Here is a 21,484-nt window from a genome sequence, read left to right as displayed (position 1 = left end):
GCCTCAATTCTTTGTGGCATATATTCAACAAGGTGCTGGAAACATTCCTCAGAGATTTTGGTCCATATTGACATGATAGCTTCACACAGTTGCTTGTCAGTTGCACATCCATGCCTAATAACTGTCTGACAGTGTATATTATCCTTTACATATTTCGCCAGAAAACAGATGTAAAGTGTGTCTTGCCTGTGTTTACATACGATATGCCAAAAGATAGCTACTATTTTCTGCTCTCTCCCTCACTCATTTATATCACTGTGCAGAACTCTATAACCCCAGATGCATTTCTGTAATAAAACACTGCTAGAAATTATCCTCTGTATTTTCACTCAGCCCATTGGGCATCATTATTCTACCCAGCATTCCCCTCGTCACCTGTGACACTAAGTGGAAGAAAAATTACACCCTTGAACCTCTCCTGTTTCTCTCCCTTTCTCTGTCTCTACAGCAAACATTTTTTTAAAGATTGGGGAGGGGGAGGGGGGTTATGGGCAATGAAGAAAAAAACAATTATTTTTAAGCTGCAACATTCAGGCACTCAGAGTTCTTGATCCTTTTCCCCAAATTACCGAATCACAAACGCAAGCTGAGTCACCACATGCTGCAGACAGTGGGCTGATCCCACGGCATCTGCAAGCTCGAATCAGAATGCCTCTCTTTTTCGGCCTCAGCATGTACTTTAAGTAAACCCCTTCATTATTTGTACCAGAGTATTCTACACAATGCCTGCTCTGACATGATAACCTCTTAGCACAGGTAATAACGAACTAATCACTTGCCGAATGCAATTGCTCAGCCATTATGGATATCTGTTTTTTTTCTCGTAGTGAATTACATTCCTTTGCTTCTAATAGAGATGAGGTTTCATCTGGAATGTATCAAATGATCCAGTAACTTTGTTTAATGCATTGATAATGCAGATTTGTGTGCATATTTGGTCTGTTTACAGGTTTAAACAGTGATACAGTGCCAGTTTGGGTGTCAAAGTGGCCAAGGACGATTTGGACTGGCACACTGCTACATTCACACCCACCGCCAAAGGCAGCTCTATTGGGTCGGCCTGTAGCCTTGGCCCTGAGGAATGCAAGACACTTGAACTGTATAGGACAGCACTGCAATAAGCTTCACAGCGTCTGCTTCAGAGGCAGAGCCACTCTCAGCTGGGCCAAGTTTCCCTGCATTGGCCTGCTATTAATAACCCACCAACCCTCTAGAGGAACCACACTAGGGAACACAGAGAGAGATAAATAAAGTGAGAGACAAATGGAAAAAAGATGGAAAGATTTTGATGGAAAACTGAAAGCAAGATGTTCAACAGTGTAGAGTAAGATTCTAACCCCCTTGGACCCCAAATGGTAGCCACTTCTGGTGCCTGCTCAAATGGATCTTGAGTTCATATGGATCTTGTTTTCATAGCGCAATTAATAAATAATACTAATACATATTTAAGTCATTTTATATACACTACCATTCTAAAGTTTGTGGTCAGTTAGATTTTTTTTATGCTTTTTGAAAGAAATCCCTTATCCTCACCAAGGATGCATTTACAGTAAAAGCAGTAATATTCCTAGGTGATGGCAAAGCTGAATTTTCAGAATCATTACTCTTTGGAGTCACATATTCCTTCAGAAATCATTCTAATATGCTGATTTTGTGCTCAAGAAACTTATTAACATCAATGTTGAAAACAGTTGTGCTGCCTATAAATATATATATAGGTTATCAAACTGTTTTCTGTTATTACAAGTAGGTGAATTCAGGTTGATTGGGACACTTTTTACCCAGTCATCTCAATGGCAAGAAGTGTCCCAAACAGCCTGAATTCACCCCTAACAAATTTTATAGGCTAGCAAGATAGCAGTATACCGAGTGCTAGTGGCTACCTAAAAAAAGAGCAAGGAACTTAAAATGTTTCATTTGACAATTTAGTTTCATGATATTAAGTATGATATGTGACCTCATTTAAGACATTAATTAGCATGTCCACATAGTTAAGACAACATATAATTTGTAGGATTACCCATTATGTTCTTCATTAAGTTTTTACTCATTACGTTATTTTAGCCAACAGTATCACTCTGTAGTTCAATGGGGATTGGATTGTGCAGCACTGGCCTCCACCCAGGCCCACTCGCTCTCCTTTGAGAACCCAGCAGGACCAGCTTAGATCCTGCCAGAGTCCAAGGTCATCTCTTCAACCAGCCCAACCATTTACCTCTTTGTATGTGCTCCCAGCATCCCCCAGAAGAATAGAATTTATGGAGTCCCTGCAACAGATACATTATCATAGCGCAGCAAACAGCCACCAGATTTATTTTAACATTTTATTACAACACATTTAATAATTGAGGACCACATGGCTAGTTTTCATTCACATTATGCTCAATGAATCGAGGCTCAACGTGCAACGCGCCTTTAATGTGATCATTTCCCCCCCGCGATGCTAAATAATGTCACTGTCGCAGCGTTATCTACTGCCATAAACTCAGCACTTCAGAACAACATCATGCAGTTGTATTTCCCACTCCCTCTCTGTCGGGAACTGCTGTTGTGGAATAATTACTACCCTTCTTCTAGTGCACACCACAAACAGGACATCAAAAAAATGCCACGCTCACATCGCTAAAACACGGGGCCGTGGCATCAAGGATTCATTTTGTATTAATTGAAAATAGCCTGTTGTTTGACAAGCTGTAATGCGTCCCTAAATTAATCCTCAGAGGAGATCAAAACTTGCTTCCAATTAAGTTGCTGATAAGGTCACCTGCGCTGTGAGCAGTGTGGGGTAAGACACAGGTTTAACTGTTAAGCCTGCGCAACCTGACCTCTGCAGTGTTTAATTAAAGCGAGACCGCTCCATTCTGCCGTAATTATCTGATTTCACACGCAGATACGTCTACCTTATTACAGAAGCGAGCGGCTTGTTGAAGGTACATTTGTGCACACTGAGTTTGGAAATTGATTTAATAGTCTTTGACCGTATTTAATAGTTAATTTAAATGTGGATTAGTGTTTGAGCACCTCAGAGGAGCTGTATCCTATTTTATGGCCGGGGCTTTTAGAGGAATTTGCGAATCGCCGTCACGTGTTTAATCGAAACCGTCTAGGACAAAGATGAATCTTGTAGAATTAATGGGAAGTAGGGTAAAAAGTGTTTTTTTTTTTTTTTTCAAAGAGAAAAACGTGCTTTTCCTTATTGTATTAGAAGCAGTTCAAATGGTAACACACTGAAAATGAATTGCCAGCTCACAAACCTCTAATGTATTTCTGACATGGTCTCTGTAAAAAATGTGCTTTGGAGTCCAATTCAACATTGACAAAATATCAAGAAAGATATGTATTTTTCCCCAGACTCCATGGCTGGATCCATTCCAAGACTTTAAAAACAAACCTGAGATCTGAAATACAAGATCAGCCATCTTCCAATAGCTCCTCTCCCCATCACACCTGCTGAGCAACAGCTATGTGAGTTCCCTCTCAATTAACACTGTGTTTGCTGCTCACACCACAGGGCCTCCAGGGAAAGGACCGCCGTTCCATAAAACCATAGTAGCTGGTGCAGCATCCGCTCACAGAGCTCCCCGCTAGGCCTGCTAAACCACAACAACACAATTTTCTTTGCTATACCACCAGGCCCTAAGAGAGCTAGCTGTGAATCCGTGATCCTATGACAGGTGTGATGCTGAATAATACCGCCATGGTGCACAGTCAGCTTTCGGCCCTCTCCTGAAGGTTTTTGGGCCATTCAGACCTCAACTAACAATGCTGTTTAATCCTGAACTTTTATCCTGAAATGGAATTAGAAGTATAATTAAAATAAAATTAAACTGAACATTCATATAACTTAAAGGGCACCTATTATGACATTTAAAATGTTCCTAATGTTGTTTAGGGAGTCCCCAACAACAATTTTACATGCATGAAATGACAAAAAACACTTTTGTTGTCGTATAATATGCATTTATTTTTACCTGATTTGCTCACCGACTCCCAAATGAATCGTTCAACGATTCATTTTTGCAAACCCCTCCTTTGCGCGACGCTAATCTGCGTTGATTGGTCGGATGACCCAGTCAGTTGTGATTGGTATACTCGGTGCAGAGATAGTCGGAAACGGAACGCCCATTACCATTGATGGATTATGGCTTGTCAAGTGTTGAAAATTGTATACGAACAGACATGGTTTTAACTCGAAAGCAAAGTTTGTTGAGGCAAACTATTGAATGTTTGCTTGATAAGCCTTGTTTGATGGTTTGAAGGCATTTATAAAGCGCTTTAACATGTACTACTCTACATCCAAAGCGCTTTACAATCATGTCAGGGAATCTCTCCTCAACCACCACCATGTGTGTTGCATTCACTTGGATGATGCGACGGCAGCCACAGTACAACGGTTTTACGTCTAATCCGAAGGGAAAAAAGTACGGTTTTGAGATAGATAGACAGACAGATAGAATCCTTTCCTGTTGGAAAATCCATCTTAAGCTTTCAGCAGTGTTTAAGAATGTAGCAGCTGGTTTCCAGCTGGTCAAAGCTGCTATTAGATGGTCACTCATCTCCAAAACCCAGTTTGACCACCTTGAATGGCCAGATTCTAGTCGGTTTGTTGCTGGTCCAAATTACCATGTTCAAAAACAAAGCTGCCAGCGTGAGCTGTATTGTCCAGCAGGGTTATCTATAGCTGTTTTGTATCCAGCACCTGATTTCCCTGGGCATCTCTTTCTTCTCATTGGTCTGGGAATGGGGGCAGAAATGCCTGAAAAGCAATATGATGATTAATGCTAACTAGCTCTCCTCTGCTATGAAGCCTCTTGGTTTTAATTGACCTTGGAAGAGTCTTCATGTTGGATCTGCATTTTGAACCCTGCAGTGGAACACCAGGTTGTTTCAAATGCAGAGAGTAGCAGTATTCTGTAGGTTGAAGAATAAATTATTCAAGCACCAGGTAGGGTCTCGAGAACAAGCAGAGCCTCTGAAAACCAGGCAGCCAGAAATTAGAAGAAGCCATTTTAGCAGCTGGAGCCCATTATGGCATTATATGCACTTCCTCCTCGTCATCCGTTCACCCGGTATAGCCATTAAATGACCCCGGGAGGCCCGAGGTGGTCCCCTTTGGTTCTTCTCTACGTATTGTGTTGCAGCACAGCTCCGTGCAGGGTTTCATCAGCAGAGCTTATTAAGAGACAAAACGAACATGACCACTGCTACTGTGTCTCTCATCACAGCGTCTGTAGTCGCCAGATCCTCATTGGAGCGTGGTGAGCGAGACAGGGGCGTTAATGATCGTCTTTTTGACTTGACAAAAGGCAGACAGATTGGCGAATTAAGCTCTGTTTTGATGGACTTAGACACAGCACACTGTCCTTCTTGATAACTTGAGGACATATAGAGATGAGAGCAGAGAGACTGTTAGCCTGCACCTAGTAGCTACAGTATTGTTGCAGCTAATGTTGTTAAATGATATTCATTTTTCCAATATGTGAGACAAGTAAAGGGAGCGAGTGAGAAACGGAGGAACTGATACCAGCGTATTGACCAGCACGACTGCAAAAAGAGAATTAAACACTCTCCAATATGTGTAGGCTCTGTCTGTGGGATGCGTCAAGTCTGCATATCCTTAAAGTAACTCGGTAATGAGAATCCGCATTACCTGAGCAGGCCAATTGTACTCTGTCAGTCCAGAATGCCGTATGGTCCGGCAGTTTGTTGGGCGAGTGGATGAGAGGCTCAAATCTGATTCCATCTATTGCTCTCCATTGCACCATTCTGACTGGCACTGCTTCTGAATTCAAATGTCTGGCCCAGCATTAGTGCAAGGCAGCATGCCAAAACCGGCTTTTTCTCCCCATTAAGATTTGGCCCCCGAGAGAAATTGTGCAGGAGAGAAAGTGACAAAGCACACACAACCGGCACTCAAGACACAGTTTGAAGCGAAGAACACGCATATTCTAATTTTTTTCCTTTGTTTATGTGCTGAGAAGTGGGCTTGAATCCAAAGTGGCAAGGGTGAACGTGCTAATTGTGGCCAATACAACACCAGAATGGTGCTTGTGTGTTGCCTACTTACAGTAGATAACAAAAAGAGTGGGCTGGTTTTTGCAAAGCCTGTGGACTCTGTTGTCAGTTTTAAGGTGAGAAGTTTCTCTCAAAAATACTTTAAAGGGTTAGTTCACCCAAAAATTCTAATTCTGTCATTAATTACTCACCCTCATGTCGTTCCAAACCCTTCATTCAAGACCTTCATTCATCTTCAGAACAGAATTAAGATATTTGTGATGAAATCCAAGAGTTTTCTGACCCCTCTATAGACAGCAACATCGTAACCAGTTTCAAGGCCCAGAAAGGTAGTAAAGACATCGTTAAAATAGGCCATGTGACTTCAGTGGTTCAACCTTAAAGGGATACTTCACAGATTAGCATTAAGATTTGTATCAGTAGAAAACCTGTAGTAAAACGACCGCCAAGCAGGTCTCGCTCCTCCGCCTCCCGTTCCCCCACCATCCGCGCATCGGACCCGCGCACCAGACCAGACCTCGAGATCGCCCAAAATGTCCGGGACTCGGCTCCTGCTTTCCACAGTTGCCATTCACTACCTACAATTTTACATTATTTGACACCGAGTACGTGCCAGCTTTGCAGGTCATGCATTCTTGCTTCACAATGCTAAAACGCACATCAACCGATCACTTGTTTAGCGTTCATGTAAACACTACATTCAGATTCACCAATCGGAATAAATTCAGTCCGATTGAAACAAAAGGCTGCATGTAAACATAATGAATGAAACAAAAGGCTGCATGTAAACATAATGAATGGCGACCGCAGAAACCAAAAGCTGAAATCCGGCACGTGAATCCGACATCCAGTATCCCTTTTTTTTTTGTTATGAATGACGAGAATAGTTTTGTGCAAAGAATAACGACTTTCTTCAACAATTTCTTCTCTTCCTGACGTACTGAACAGCGTCAGAAAAAAACTTAAAAAAATCTTAATGTGATCCACTGAGGAAAGGAACAAAACATGATTACAGAATTTTCATTTTTGGGTGAACTGTATCTTTAAGATAGCATGTCAACATAATATTAGTTCAAAGTTGTCTTGCACTCAGTGTTAAAGGTAAGTCGTTTTTGAAATATGCTGTTTGGAAGTTAGCCGCAACAACAAAACGTGTAGCCAATCAGCACAGCAGTAGGGGGCGTATGACGGTGGAGGAGAGAGAACGAGCAAAGGAGATTTGAACAGAAGAAAGACTGGAGAAATAGAGATCAAACATGATACAAAAGAGAAAAGTTCAGAAGAAATCACTGGAAAATAAAGGATTATCTGGGCAAGAGCTTTAGGACCCTTGTTAATATTAGAAACGCTGTCCAGCGCTGGAAAGAGCTAAGTGGGAAGGCCTGAAAACAGACGTGGATGGTGCTTTGATTCGGGTCCACACGTGAGTAACACTGGGTTTGAGTGTCATTGTTTGTCTGGAGCTGCTGTGCTGTTGGCAACTAACAATTATGTTTGTAATTACTATTGTGTAGCCTACTGTACGTTCATTTTGTGTGCTTCCTTGTCATTCGTTCATTATCTGCGCTTTATTTTTCGAGAAGCATTAGGCTATTCTGCTGCGCCTCTGCTGATAAAGTTAAACAAACATCCTCTCTTGAATTGCGTGCGTGAGGCCAATCAGAGTCGCCTTGGCGGCTGCTACTGAATGCGGTTTAGTCACTCGACTCGAGACCGACTCGGAGCAGGGCTGTTTCGAGTGTGAGTTTTGGAGGCGGAGCAATTAAGAAGCAGTGTGTTTGTTTGGGTTGATTTCAAACAAACATCGACATTGGCCAACAGCAAATTTCAAAAACGATTTTCCCCACTTTTAATCTCGACAACAAAATCAATGACGCAAATATAAGTTAACAAAGTTTTTAGCACTACTGTTAAAATTGTGACAAGAACATTTTATGTTAGAATATTCAATTTAATTTAGCACTTTTTGTCAACTAAAATGAATGAATTTGACCTAACAAAATATTGAATACATTTAAGGATATTTGTGTCAAAAACTATGACTAAACATACGGTGTAAAAATGAACAACACGCGCACACATATTTTTTAAGAAACCTCCTTAGACATGCATCTGATTAGAGTCAAGGGAATTGAAAAAAAAAAAGAAGATTTAAAATAATATTAGAAAATAAAATAATACTTTGTTTGTGCTTCCCTACACCTGGCCAAAGTGAGTTCAGGCAGTCCCTTATGCAAAACCCTTGATAAAGAACACAGTGCTGCAGCCAGCACGTCAGTGTTGGAATATGTGCAAATAGAAAGAGAGCGAGTGAGCATGAGAGATCTCTTTCATCTCCTCCTGACATCTTCAAAGACAATGAGAATCACTTTACTTTGGAGTGAATTAACATGCAACACACACACACACAAACCTTGTTCAAACACGAACGCAAAGGCAACTGACACCAGCCTGTCTCTATATCCACTCCATCAGCAGTCTATTCTCCACGTGCCCTTTGTTTGGCTGAATGTCAGCTTGGAGACTATTAATAACAGTGGCAGTGCTGGGATGGCTTGAACTGATCTCCTCTCCATCAACACCCTGACTGCTCTGCACACACATCAAAGGGGTGACGGGGTTGTCGTGCTCATGAAAGCGGGCGGAGGATTCGTGAATGTAAGCTGGCAGGCGGAACAAATTCGGCTAATGGTCTTTTTTATCTTTATTGTGGGTTTAGCTTCTGTCAAAAAACAAAAGCTACTTTGAGCATTTGGCCCTTGTGTTGACATGAAAATCTTACCCCCAGTGTCTCGTCCAATGTGAGGAAAAGCTACTGTATTCTGAACTCCTGTCATGCTACTGAAAAACATAGTCAAGTTACAGTAGTAACACCGCCTTTGAGAGTTAGATTACGTCTGCCTTGGGAATTACCGGATGTTGAGTCTGTAATGGCTATAACGTGAACTAGACAGTCCAGTTTGACTATGGACTTCTAATAGAGCCTATTGCTTAATAGGTTCGACCCACACTGTGATAATTGCATAGGATGGAGTCGGAGTGCTCTGCTGGACTGTCTTCTCGGTCCTGCATGGTTTCACATTTCTTCTTTTTTTCTATTTCTATTGAAGTCAAGTTATTTATATGTCATTGTTTCAGTTTCAGAGAGAGGCTTACAGTTGTGTGGCATTAGCCGCAGCTCAAGGGCCTGTACACTTGGCAGCTGAGTGTGCTCATCTGAAAACTTGTTTTTCTTTGAGCGCTGTTTCAGTGTATGCTGCTGTGATAGACGGTAAACGCTGTCGGCAGACCGCGTGTGTGTGTGTGTGTGTGGGAGGGTGGATTTCAGTAGGGGGTGAATGTGTGTTTATCACACACAATTTGAAATGCATCAAGTCAACACAACAGCGCTGTTTAAAATGAACCCTCTTTCGTTTCTTATTCTAGCAAAGTTATTACGAAAACGATGCAATTACGATGCATTCGGAAATATGAACTGTGCATGATTTCACTTTTTGGAATGTGATTATTGACATCAATTTTAGAAATGAAAGAGCTCCACTATGAAATAGTGCATTGCCCCTTACATATTGCACAAGTGTGTGTGTATTCATTCGAGTGTGTGGTCTATGTAATTACAGAGTAATCATCTGTAGCCATTATCTAATAAAGCGAAGAGGCTGTTTTGACTGTATCTCTCTAAATTGAGATTTCTGAGTGGTGAACAACACGTGTATTTAGAGGAATATTTCGGGTTCAGTACAAGTTAAGCTGAATCAATAGCATTTATGGCATAATGTTGATGATTACCACAAAAAAAATATTCCGACCCATTCCCCCCCAAAAAAGAGCAAGAATCACGATTTACGATGAATTACAATGAGTCACTTAAAATTAAAGTGAATAGGGACAGTTTTTGAAGGATTTAATCATTTTTCAGGGTTTTAGGGTTTATAATGTTCTTTTGTCATGGCAACACATATATAAAATTAACTTATAATGAAGCCAGAATATTCTTTTAAAGGGATCAATCACCCAAAATGAAAATAATTTAAAATCATTGTGATCATTCATGTCGTACCAAACTCGAATGGCTTCTTTTTTTTCTGAGCTATTGAGTCAGTTGTTTGCCCATATTATTAACTCAATGAGACCCATAACAGTCATGTGAAATTAATCCATACGCCTAAACTTATATATTATACGTTTTCTGAAGCAACACAACAACTTTGCATGATGAACAGATTGAAACTGAAACATTTATTCACTCTAATATGTAACACACGCATACATAGACAAACCTGCTCATTTTAGGAGAATAATTTTTATTTTATTTTTTGTCTTACATCCTGCATGTAGGGCTCTTTTGGTCATCTAAAGCCAAAGTAGTTGAGGCATAGAAACAGATAAAGTACGCAGATACAATTTCAGATAGCCAATATCTCAGAGCATCTAAAAGCTATTTTTTGCCCTTGGGATTGGCACAGAGTGTATTTTTCCATGCAGAAAGATATATTTCAGGGATATGTATTTGTTATGGATGGGTGTGTAGCAGTTTGTCATGCTGGCAATGGTGGCATCAGTGTTATCTTTGCCTTTCAAAAGTGTTTTTGTGTGTGTGTGTGTGTGTGTGTGTGTGTGTGTGTGTGTGTGTGTGTGTGTGTCTGTGCGCTGTACCTGCCTGAACCGTGGGCATTGGGGAAAACACGGCCCATCTGTACCTTTGGTTACAGCAGCAAGGTTATTTCAAAACATGCACATGGGTTTGTGTGCACATAAACACATGGGCTAATTCACTAATCAACAACTTTAGCACAAATTTTAAACACAAACCTTGATTTCTTATGCTAAAACATCTGACACTATAGGTGGGCATCTGGGGGCTTGATTCGTTCAGCAAATCTAACCTTTAAGAACAACTTTCTGTCATTAGGACTTGATCAAGGAGATGAGATTTAAGTCCACAGTACCTGTTAGTGTAGGTTGAACTGAAAGCCCCCCCACACAACACAGAGCCCCTGGGATCCGATAGTCATCATAAGCATGTGGTCCCTCTCTTTCTCTATCCCTCTCTGGTGGTGAAGCTGATCAGAGAGCCAGCCATTCTCAGTGTGATCAGCCTGAAGGCTTTGTCTGACCTTTAGCAGATTAACAGCGCTGGCACCGCAGACTGGCTGCTGTTGATATTCCACCACTGGCTCTGATCTCCTATCATCTCCATTCATTGTGAAGATAAGCCCGGGCAGACACAGGTGACTGTCTGTCGGCACAGCAGCGGAGACAGAACTGTCAGAGCGCTGCCAATTTGTAGCCGGTAATTTTACCCCTCAACCCTTTCACAGGATTTCCGCTATTGTCTTCCAGTTGGAGTCAGAGGTGTTTGGCTTGTGGGGCTGATAGAAGGGGAGAATGAAATGCTGAATGTGAGTGTGATTCTGGCTTTGGCTGAAAATGTGGCTATTAAGCCATTAAAGTGCCTCTCCTAAAAGTGTAATCTTGAGAGAATCGGATTTGTTTTAATAGATGTTCACATACAATTTGGCCTTGCACATACAGTTCAATAGTTGGCCTTAACTATATACAGTACTATTAAAAAGCATTTTTAATAGTCATTCATTCAGAGTTTGGTTGAACTACACTGGTTGTATTTATGGCCTTGATTTACTAAAAGGCATCAACTCATAAGAGTAATTTGTTCAAAGTTTGGTTGGACTACACTGGCCGCACTTATGGTCTTGATTCACAAAATAAATAAATTGACTCCAGTCATTCGTTCACTGGCTCCACCAAATGTTTGTGATTCACTTTAAAAATGGCTCATAGAGTCATTAGTCTGGCCATTGGGCTACACTGGTTGCCCTTCTGGTATAGATTCACTAAAATAATTAACTCAATAAGAGTCATTCAGAGATTGGTTGGACAACATCATCAACTAAAAAGAACCGGTTCATAAGAGTCATTCGTTCTGAGAATCGGACTACAGTCCCACTTTGTTTTACCCTGAAGACTGAGTAGCAGTATTGCAATGCCACTGAATTACAGTTTTAGAAACACTGTCAGTGTATTAGTATGGTGTCCCCGCACACATCAGTAGATACTGCTAATACTATTGCATGTGCAATAACTATTAACAGAACCTAACCATTATGGCTCCATTATGAGTGGTACGGTACAGTACATTTCAGTACGGTACGCAATTTTTGTAGTTTCCAGAAGTTGTGAATGGTACCCTAATTCTGAACCGCACCGAATCACTGTTTTGGGACCCTTCCATTGGGCTAGGTACCGTTTTATTTTTTGTGACAAACAGCCACATGCCGACAATCAAGAACAAGATCTGCTGTACGTGTACTGTAAAGTCCTGTACCGCTCTGTGGAAACAAGGCATTATTTTGTAATAAGAAAAAGAAAGAAAAAAAATCTGTTCCAGAATCATCTAGCCTCCAAAATTCCTAACTTTACCTGTACATGACTATCCCTACAACCCAATGCCTACAGCAGGTTTATATGCTAATTGGTGTATTAATGTTGCCACCCATCAGGTTACAGCTCCAAGTAAACGACTTTGAGTGGTTTTGAGAGTTCCAGCCACATCTAGCATCCATGCTCTTGAAATCACTTATGGTAATTGGCCAGAGATCCGGAACTCGGCAGGTTAAGGATGTAGTACTGACATTTTATGACTAATTAGACATAAAACAAACACAAAACAAGAACTGTTAGCAAGGCACCACGGTGAAGTCCCAAGAATCAGTGTTATCTGCATTCACAGACAGAATAGACAAATCTTTCTACACACACAGGCGTGCATGATGCAACAAGTCCAGGGCTTAGTCAATTTGTTTTGCAGCCTAAGCACGTTGGCCATGCCAAACAGGAAGCATTTCAAACAGGAGAGAATAAAAACTTGCACGCAGTTTTCCCTAGTACTTTGAAGCCCACTACAGAGCTTGTGCTTGTCACTCTGGCGCATACAAGGGGAACTGGGAGAATGTGATTGGATGGTGGCACAATCTGCTCACCGAGGGAATAAAACGAAGCAAACAGTGCTAAGAACCAGAACATTGCTGTTTTTAAGGACACTGCTGTTAACCAACATCCATATCACAGGTGCACAGCAGGCCCCACTGAAGTGCAGAGCGTACGTAATGGCAAATCCAAACTGATTACGGTCTCCCGATTGCAGCCGAGCGATTCAGTGCATGCGAGTTTATGTGCAGAGCGTGTGCGCGTGACACAGATTTTCCATTACCACTTAGACAACAGTAATTACTCTCCTCGCGTTCAGAGGTCCAGGCACAGGGGGTCAGCAAAGTCGACTCGAGCGATTTAAGGTGCAAGGGGTGAATGCATTTAAACTGTGATGGTCAATGTGCTGCGACATTGTAGGCGCGACTTACAGCAGACTGCTTCTCTCCTGCCTTTCTGTACAACTCTGCCCAGACAACTCTGGTCCGATATATTATTGCAACGCTCTGTATGCTGGTATAAACCAGTTTTCACTATTGCGTTTGCAACTGGTTCAAAATGCTGCAGCTCGCTTCTTGATTGGAGAAGAAAAAACGTGAGAATTTTATCACATTTACATTGGCTACTGGTCAAATACTGAGTACAAGGTTTTAACTTTTGTATTTAAAGCCTTGCACGGTCTGGCTCCAGTTTATATATCTCAGACCTTATTTGTCTATACTCTCCCTGAAGATCTCTTAGATCATCCTCTGACAAATTATTAACCATCCCACTGTCTCGTTTGAAATCTGTGACAGAGCCTTTTCCGTATTTGGTCCTAAGCTGTGGAATTCGTCACCTCAATGTATTAGGTTATCTTCTTCCTTATATGCATTTAAGTCATCTCTGAAAACATATATTTTTTTCTCAGACCTATTCATAATTGTTGATGTAGTCTTAGTAAGTTACATTTTTATACTATGCATTTTTGTACGACTGTTATTTTTATTATGTTTTTGTGAAGCATCTTGGTAAGCAGTAATGTTGTTTTAAGGTGCTATATAAATAAAAGCGTCCTTGACCTTGATATCTCAGTCAGCCACCGATGTGAAAGATTTATAGAGGGACAGATTAACAGTGCCAACCGCGGTGGTGGGGGGTATGGTGTAATGACCACTAAATGACCAATCAGTGTGCAATGGCAACAAATGCTAGATCTTCAGTCCACACAGCTTCCTCCATCTCATTAAAACAACCCAGCACCTGTGTCCCTGCTGCAGCCCACATCTGTCAAGCTTAACACTTCTGTGTTTTCACTATAGGAACACTGTGATTAAAATATGACCTCTATATAAAATTTAAGATTTTTTTTAATCCATGTATATGTAATTATTTATTTATTTGGAGGCCAGCTAGATGACTGACGTGAGATGTTGTGGTCTTTAGTGTCCTTGTTAGTGCACCCACTACCCATGCCAGAAACATCGACTCCAGCTCGGAGCGAGTAGAACCGGAGGGGTTACATTGGTGCCGTGATCTGGATGGGAGTGAGGTTTAAGGGGTGAGTGTAACGGAGGCCAGCTAGTAAGAGCTGTGCGAGTAAACCTCACTCCCCTGGTCTCAATATATATTCAACTTATAAAAATGTCAACTTAACAAATGCTCTAAATTACATTAAGTAACTCTTGGATGATTTAATTTGAATCATTTAAAAAGTAATCTAATCTATTCATTTAAATTTAAATTAGGCTACATTCAATTAAATTAGAATTTGTAATTTAAGTTATTTATCCTTTATCATGTTAAATGTGTAGGCCTATGACCAAGGATTATGTCTTGGGGAGCAAAGTGCTTGCTGTCTTAAACTATTGACAATTACATGAACACTCATAAGACATAAAAAAAAAAACATATTAAAATGGCACTTACAAAACTCAACACTTGGTAACATGGCAAAGGTAAAAAGCAATCTGTTCATTTAACTGATCAAGTACAGAAAAAATGCATCCTGACATTAGATCCGACAAGATAACTAAGGCCTTGTTTACACGAGAACGCTCACGGGTGAAAACGTAAAAATATTTTATCGGATGTGCCTTTCGTTTACACAGCGACGGCGTTTTTGGGGCTTAAAAACGCAAAAAAGTGAAACCACCCTCCAGAGTGGAAATCTTAAAAACGCTCCACCATCGCGTTCCCGTCTAAAGGGTAAAATCGCAAATGTCTGCTAGACAGTGAAGGCGTCGAGTACGCGTTTACGTCACAGGCATGCACCAGTACAGGAAAATAACTAAACATTATCAAACTAAAATATAGCATTAATTTCATTGACAAATAAAAATAAATACATTCTGAGCGACACGCGAAGAGCACCGAGGGTTAAAACAGCAGCTTTACTCTATTAAACATGAAAAACTGTGTCAGCGGTTCTTTCACTTTCAGTGCTTCACATTGCCACCTAGCCGCCTGGAGTGCACACTACATCGAATTTCACACACTTTTGCGTCACCATATGCACGGAGATTTCCCCCACCCTAATAACGCTTGTCTAAACGCAGAATAAAAAGTGATAACGCAACGCCACTTTTGCGTTTTCTCTTCAGATCGTTTCCGTGTAAACATAGCCTAAATCTCGCAACAAAATCAACCGTGTATATTAAATAAAAATAAGAAATTGGTCAAATAATGCATATTAATTATTCTAAATGGCACTTAAATGCTGCATAGTATTTTGTGATAGAAAATCCGCATGAAGATGCATTACTTCTTGAAAATTGTAAGAACTTTTTGGAATCGTATACTAATGGAACTATAATAATCAGATAAATCTTTGGTTATTTTCTAGTATTTACTTGATGATGAATCATTTTTATAGCATATACAGCCTCTGTTTGATGGTGGAATCTGCTTTAGGAATCTTTTCTCTGGAATCCCCATCTGAAGAGGTCTATCATTATTCCTCATGCATCTCTGGAGTAATGAAGGCTCTCACCCACGAGAAAAAAAGCTAGGCTTTATTAAGTGCATGTCCACTGTGTTATGAAAGCAAGATGCATGGCTCAGCAGCATGAGAAAGAGAGGGATGGAGAGTGAGAGAGAGAAGCGGAGAAAACAGGAGGTGAGAACGTCTCAGATTAACCTTTGCTTTCCTGGCATCAAAGAGAGTGCTGTCCACAGCAATCATGTCCGGGCCAGCATGTATTTTCAGTCCCTTCCATGCTTTTCCCCCATAAAGTGCCTCTGCAGCCTAGTTGTGTGATCTTGCAGTGAGTCCAACTCAAAATAAATAAGACCAGCTGCTTTAACCAGAGCCATTCACACAGGAGGTCACCGCACACTGTAGATATGGAAGCCTGTTTAAAATAAGAAACAGTCACATTGTCAGATGTAAAGTCACAATGTGTATTGTATATTTATATATTGTAAGATTTAAAGTCACATTGCAAGATTTCAATCCATAATTGTTAGAAATAAAGTTGCAACACTGAGAATGAAAGTGAGAAATAGTCATTTTGTGAGATATAAACCCATAGTGAAAAATTAAGTTGGAACTGGATCAATAAAGTTGCAAATGTGAGAAATACGTGACATTGTCAGATATAATGTCATATAAGAAATTCTAAATTCTAAATTCTAAATTACTCTAAGGCAGAAACAGGCTTCCATAAATCAATTATTTTTAGCAGTATTGTTATATTCTTAATGAGTTAATGAAAATACAGATATTTAAGAGAATTTATCTTGAATTAAGTTCTGACTTTCTTACCTCATTGGTAAACCATTTTTGTATTTCTAGTTTGAAGGTACAGTGTGTAGGAATTTCTCCAGCGGTGAAATTGTATTTTGCATTCAAACGAATAGTGCTCTCTAGCGCCTCACTTTTTAAAATGCGTTTTGCAACTACGGTGGCCATTATGTACCAAGAAGCTATGACTTCATCGAGTTTAACTATACATGTTCTACTGTTATGCTCCCTATATAATGAATTACACTATTAAGCTTGTAATTTAGAGAAGAAAGAAAAGAAGAAAAAAAAGAAGAAGAAAGCTGGCAACTTTCAAAGTCTTTCTCCTTCATTAGCTCTTTCCACCTTGGAAAAGCTATACCGAGATTAACCTTTGTTTTTTGAATTCACTGATCACGTTTCCTTTTAAATAAAATTTTACCGTGCAGTGCAGCCTTTCAAATTTTCCAGGGGAATGACAAGCGCCTCTCACTGATCTCCTTGTCCGCTTCTTTCTGTCACGTGGTGCTGGCTCTGATCAAAAACGCGTTGTGGAAACGCGTTGAGGTAGGCTAGTGCTTTTTGTCCCTCTCTGCTATTATATCTATTATAAGATGGCGGAATGACATGGAAGCCTCCTTGGACTTACCCGTCTCATGTAAATATAGATAAGAAATTCTTCACTTACGAGGATAAGTCAGATCATTGGCAGAGGTAATTGTACAGCATTGAGGACATATCTATGAACAAAGACATTGTTTTAGCTAATAAAATACTTTCAAAAACTACACAGTGTACCTTAAAGCTGCAGTCCGTCGTTTTTCCTCTTTGTCGCCATCTCTTTTAGAAATCTGCAATTGCAGTTATTCGCGGAATTATTAACTGTGCGTGGGTAGTAAATCGGCATGAAACAGCGCGGATGAACACAATGTATTGAGGCTGCCGCGTCGCTGTGGATATTGTACTTTCATCAGCAATCTCAGAGTATACTTTTTGAAAGTGTCAACATTAGAATTTTTATCGGAAAATGTCATCTGAACAAGTAAGTAACATTCACTTTTGTTCTGACCAAATTCGGGGGGTGGGGGGAAGCATTGCAGTAGCTATATCATGCTGATTAAATCTTACGATTGCTTATATCACGTCAAAACGTGAAAAATATATTTTTTCTGTAGCCACTCCGAAGTGGCTGAAGTCCGAAGTCTTTGGGTTTTACAACTGGTGAATCTCCAGTTGTCACTGGTGATTGTCGCTTTAAACTTTCGGGATCCGCCATACTAAGTGCTAAGCTAAATCTCCACCTCCATCATGCACACACGCTAGCCGGGGACTCCTTCTCTATGTGTACAGAAGTGACGTAATGACGCAAAGACATGCTCGAAATTCCCGCGGAAATCCACCAGTACCACTGGAATTAAAATCATTATTACAAGCTTACCGTTTTGAATCGAGGTAAGGCAAGCAGATCGTTTTGAACACTGGCTGGTTACGTTTTTTTTCAAAATGTATTTTTTGATATTTTTAAACCCAGAAAAGTGCCGGACTGCAGCTTTAAAGCAATACTGTATATATTTGCATTTTAGCATTAGCATTTTAGATTGTTTTATGCCTCGTAAAAAACAACAACAATTTGTCCTCATAGTGTCCTTCTATGAATGACCATATCTTTGTTTTTGTGGGTGCCTTTCTTTGTGTTTGTGTATTTATGTCGGTAAGAGAACTTTGGATCAGCTTTGTGGTGACTGCACTTTCCCAGTCTCTTTGTGAGAGTGCAGAATGTGTGAATGTGTGTATGTGTGTGTGTGTGTGTGTGTGTTTATGCACCTGTCACCTGTCCACCACTGCCGGCTACAGGGGAGAGACCGGTCTGCTCTGAGGCAGAGTATGGCAGGCAATGAGAGCTTGTCACTACTATCTCAGTGCTCACCTCAAACACACTCCAGTCTCTTTATATACCTGCTCTCTTCTCTATGCTGCCCACTCTCTTTGCTCTGTCAATCCTACTGATCTTTCAACTGATTTAACCTGTGATAGATCGATCTTTACCATTCAGCTCAGTATGTGTCAAATGATCTGCTTCTGTCTTGTAATAACACTACTACTAATATACATTAACTGCAGTTTGTGGCTTTAATGCATGCTATGGGATTAGATTTGTATCCGAGATATTTTCATTGTACCAATATTTAAGTAGGCCATTCTCAATATCGCAGCGAGAAATAATATGTTTTTGAACACTCCTTTATTAAAAAAGTTAAATATTAATAGAATTATTAACAAATTACATTAAAGTGATGACATGTTGCTTTCAAGCATATCAATAATTAAACATTGTTAAAATAATTATGCAAGGAAACTGAATAAAGAAATAAATGAGTGTTTTTAATATTAATAAATAATTGATTAATATTAAGGACGTAATAGACAGCAACAGGTCTATGAAACATCCAGATCTGACATTTTTACATGTGACAATTGACACAATTTAACTAAAACATTATATATTTTTAGTCTTACTTTTGACTTGGTACAAAAGAACTGATGCATTTCACATCTCTAGTATTGACTGAAGTGTTATAATATACATATACTGTACATTCAAAGAGAAAGAATAAACAATTTAAAGGGGGAAAAACAAACTTCAAAGTCAAATCTAAAAACCTTCATTTGTTAAAAGGTTTTCTTGATTGTAGAGTTTTCATTTATACTTCCAAAGTTGTCATTTAAATTAAGCAGATTCATTCTCTCTCAAGTCTCAATATATATATATATATATATATATATATATATATATATATATATATATATATATATATATATATATATATATATATATATATATATATATATATGTTACTTTCAGTACTTCTGGCACAAATCTAATCCCTTCCGACGCCGTTTCCTCTTTAATGCTTGAACTTCAAAGTGCTTGCTATAGTTTCTTGATAACATGCAATATTTAATGGAAACTACTAACTGAATGCACTGCACTGAATAGATTACAAGTTTTTTGGTGTCTCTAACCACTAACAACCAAACTTCTACTAACAACTAAACTACTACTGTGAACATCTCTGAATATGTTACTGACCCACTGATACTAACAACTATATTTGGCTAAATGGAGCTCTAAACTGAAATTCAGGAGAAACATGTTCATCTAATCCTAACAATCACAATATAAGGGAATAAGTCTTACCTCACTCCTGTGACTGTTAATTTGGTATCTTCTCCAATTTCACCTCTATTTCTATTCATTTCTATTACATAGTGGGTTCCACAAGACCACTAGTGCAATGGTTTTTCTACAGTAGTTTCATACAATGTTTCTTCAAAATACTAAAACCTTGTTTACCAGGTTTAAATCGGATTATTATTCACAGATTTCCAATGTAGTCTCGGAATTTTGGAGCCCACTTCATATATTTGATTTGATATTAACTTAATTAAATAGTCTGGAGGGGATTTAGAGCTCGACTCAACCCAAGCCTTCCATCACAGATGGCAAGCCAAATATGTTTACCTTCATCTATCTCAAGGATTATATGAACGTGTGAACTCGTGAATTGCATGTTAACAGCCGGCCTCACCTGAAACTAACAAAAAGCGACACGATCTGCATTCTGATGGTCTGATGTGCTTTTCTTTCTTTTACCCCTAAATGATCATACTTGATTAATCCACAGCACTAATCAAGATGCTTGTTGATGAATCAGCTGTGACCATTAAGGGATAGAACAGTCTCCCTGCAGATCATTTGCAAAACACCAGATTAACACACTGTCGGATCATCTGTCACAAAATCACCCTTGCTCTGTTCCAAAACCTAGTGAGCTGCCTACGGAAGCAGCATTTTAAGGCATCATTTCGCTCTTAACGAGAAAAATGTTCCAAAAGATTGGCATCTTAATTTGTGCTGCCTCGTTAAGGCCAAATTTTAAAGCAGCATTCCGCAGCTTCCGCAGTTCAGTGGAAAAAAATCATTCAAGATGCAAGATTCAAGAGAAAGTATATAAATGTATAAAACAATATATATAAAACAATATATTGTATAAATAAAAAGGATTACATAAATATAGTGTTTATAATATTATATTTCATTATATACTGAAAATAATCTATACAAATGTAACTAAAAATGTATTATTTACACAATATTTGTGTATATGCATATTTTATACTTTTAAGAATCTTGCACGATTAGCTTAGCGACATGCTAACTCTATTGAAATGATGAGTGATATCTACAGTACCATGTGAGGCACAGCTGTGTGGTATGCAGAGTTGTTTCACATGTAGACTGTTCTAAATTGATCACTCATGAGGTTGCGTTGCAGTTTGAAGGCTGCCTATAGGAAGTAGACAAGAAAACAACACACTTGGTTTTTGAATAGAGCTCCCGTGACTTCCTTGAAGCATTTTTAGCAACTCTACGGTCCTTTTTTAATATATCTGCATGAATGCGCTGCTGCGCTCTGATCAGCTGTGATGCTACATCTTCACTTTGGCATTTCCTGCACTCCTGTTGTTTCTCTGTATGCTAACACACATTTTTTATCTTTGATCATACAAACTAAAATAAGAGCTTGTATCAGCCGCTGGTCTCTCGCACAATCAGATTGGCAGAGAAACTTTGCTCTTACTGAGCAACTGCGTGCAGTTGACATCACCAGTGTGATAATTGTACAACTGCTATTCATGTAAAAGACTTCTTAACACCTGCATGAACGCCAAGAGAACATAAATCCCGCCCCATCTCAATGTAACATGTTGTTCACTGCAGGATGTTGAGGGCAATGAGTGTCCTCACAGTTGTTT

General features: G+C 39.6%; 1 protein-coding gene across 2 annotated transcripts in view; it reads left to right on the top strand.

The window, feature by feature from the left end:
• The window catches only part of rtn4rl1b (reticulon 4 receptor-like 1b), a 156,847-nt gene that overhangs the window by 31,762 nt on the left and 103,601 nt on the right, over positions 1–21,484 (top strand). The window contains exon 1 of one of the 2 annotated variants that reach the window (XM_079610461.1): positions 7,186–7,438. The exons of the other annotated variant lie outside the window; for it this stretch is intronic. The gene's annotated coding sequence lies outside the window, so the exon portion shown is untranslated. Of the gene's footprint in view, positions 1–7,185; positions 7,439–21,484 lie in introns of those variants that run through there. 2 annotated transcript variants of the gene reach the window in all.

This window comes from Phoxinus phoxinus, assembly GCF_949152265.1.
Source record: "Phoxinus phoxinus genome assembly, chromosome: 4".
Lineage (NCBI taxonomy): Eukaryota > Metazoa > Chordata > Actinopteri > Cypriniformes > Leuciscidae > Phoxinus > Phoxinus phoxinus.
The sequence above is the reverse complement of the archived record's forward strand: the minus strand, read 5'-3'. Positions and strand labels throughout refer to the sequence as shown.